This window comes from Calidris pugnax, unplaced genomic scaffold (assembly GCF_001431845.1).
Source record: "Calidris pugnax isolate Ruff unplaced genomic scaffold, ASM143184v1 scaffold5, whole genome shotgun sequence".
In the NCBI taxonomy this organism is placed as follows: Eukaryota; Metazoa; Chordata; class Aves; order Charadriiformes; family Scolopacidae; genus Calidris; species Calidris pugnax.
The window spans coordinates 3002630-3004480 of NW_015090814.1; the positions used below are offsets into that span (position 1 = coordinate 3002630).

Sequence of the window (1851 nt, forward strand, 5' to 3'; positions counted from 1 at the left end):
AGAATTCATTTACATATTAAATAAGCTTTTGGCCATGTGTAGTTGTGCCTTCTGGTGGTCATCATTTTGAGTGAGGGTCGTTTCTTCCTTAATCTTCATCTTCTTCACCTGTCCTGTGGCTCACTTTCCATGTTGGCAAAACATTCTGTTTAATTGCTCATTAAAACTAATGATCTCCCTGCTACCACCTGTTTGTCAGACAATGTCCATATTTATTGCATCCCTGTCTTAGGTCACCATGTTCTCAGGGCCACATCCATCCTTTCTTACCTTACTAAGTCCTTGAAACCATTTGGGATGGTTGCTAAAATAGCCACATTTCTTCTCTAAAAGAAGATTCTCTACAGTTTAACCATTTATAAGCTACATAAAATCTCCCTTATGTATCATTTTGGGGGCACTCCGAGGTGTTTTATATCAGTTAAGACGGTGGAGCAGGCAACGATGTCCTCACGCTTGGCTGTTCCTTGTGCTGCAGTTGAAATCCTGAGAATCATTAAAATGATTTATTTATTTTTTAGTATTTATATGGAGGAGGCTAGAACGGCCTAGACTTTTACCTCATCTTGAGTGTTATCACTTGCATTAGGTATTCTTTGCCTCTTTGAGCCTTGTCTGAGTGATGGGAGACCATCACAGATCCTTAAGAAACCGCTGTAGATCCTCAATGAAACAGGAGGTTTCAACTTCATGGATGCGGTGGTCTGTGTCCATCAAACTGAATCCAACTGTTGGCTGTCCTGCACTTTTAGAGCTAGTTAACAAAATAAAAGAAGAAGTGATACTGCCATTAAAAGAATTTTATAGAAAACAGTTTTATGGCCTCCATCTCCTCAGGGAAAAAACAAAACCCTACCGAGTCACGCTTGGTTTCCGAGAGCTCTAGTTGAATTTCAACTGGGGGCTTGAGAAACTTGCCCCTCTCAATTTCAGAGGGTGCAGGCCCAGTTCCCTAAACACCGCTGAATATTGTATTTTTCTGCCTCATTTTTCTGCCTTGTGCCCCGTATGAGAAGAAAGTGGATTGGTTTAATGGCGGCCTTGCCAGTGGACACCCCTCAATGCACTGAAACCCCTTTTCTGTGCTATTTTTTTTTTTTTTAGATGATTTTAACCAAAGTGGCAGCCTAAAAATAATCTAAAATCATCTAAAAAAAAAAAAAAAAACCACGACAGATTTTCCAGAGTTTCTGTGGGGAGGCACCCCCAATTTCTAGGGAGTTTTTCTCCCCAGAGTTTCTGTGGGGAGAAGCGTCCCCAGAGGGCTGGGGGGAGGAACACAGGGGGAAAGTGGGATGTTGTAATTAAAAAAAAAAGCACCATAATTATTGTTTAAAATTTTTTTTTATTAAAGCTTGGGGGGGGGAAACACCCGTCGGCCTACAAGCTGGGGCTGGGCCGCGGCCTGGCGCCGCGGGGGTGGCCGCGGGTGAGGCGTGGGGGGGGAGCCGGCCTTGCCCCCACACGCCACCCGTGGGCTTCATTTTTCCCTCGGAGGGAGTTAATTAGGGGTTAATGTTAATCTTCCACACATCTTCCCCCCCTCCTCCTTTCTTCTCTCCTCCCCTCAGGAGCGGCGGCCGCACGTGCGGGGTGCGTGGGCGGGCGGAGGGAGGGAGAGAGAGGAGGGGAAGGGAAAGGAAAGGAAAGGAAAGGGGGAGAGGCGGCCGCGTTTGCCGCTCGGCGCCGCGGTGAGGCGAGGCGAGGCGCCGGGGCCTGCCGGGCGCCCTTCCCGCGGCGGTGGTGGCAGTGGCGGCGGCCCTGGTCTCCTCTCCCAGGTGGGAGCCGCCTCTTGGGCTTTCCTTCGCCGTCGGGGAGCTGGGCCGTGGCCGCCTGCGGGGTGGGTTCCCG

The 1851-nt window shown here is 48.9% G+C and overlaps 1 protein-coding gene across 1 annotated transcript in view; it reads left to right on the forward strand.

Moving 5' to 3' along the window:
- Positions 1-1645: 1645 nt before the first annotated feature.
- LOC106886558 (serine/threonine-protein kinase Sgk3) overlaps positions 1646-1851 on the forward strand; it is a 41661-nt gene continuing 41455 nt past the window's right edge. Inside the window, exon 1 of the mRNA XM_014939597.1 lies at positions 1646-1778. The gene's annotated coding sequence lies outside the window, so the exon portion shown is untranslated. The remainder of the gene's footprint in view (positions 1779-1851) is intronic.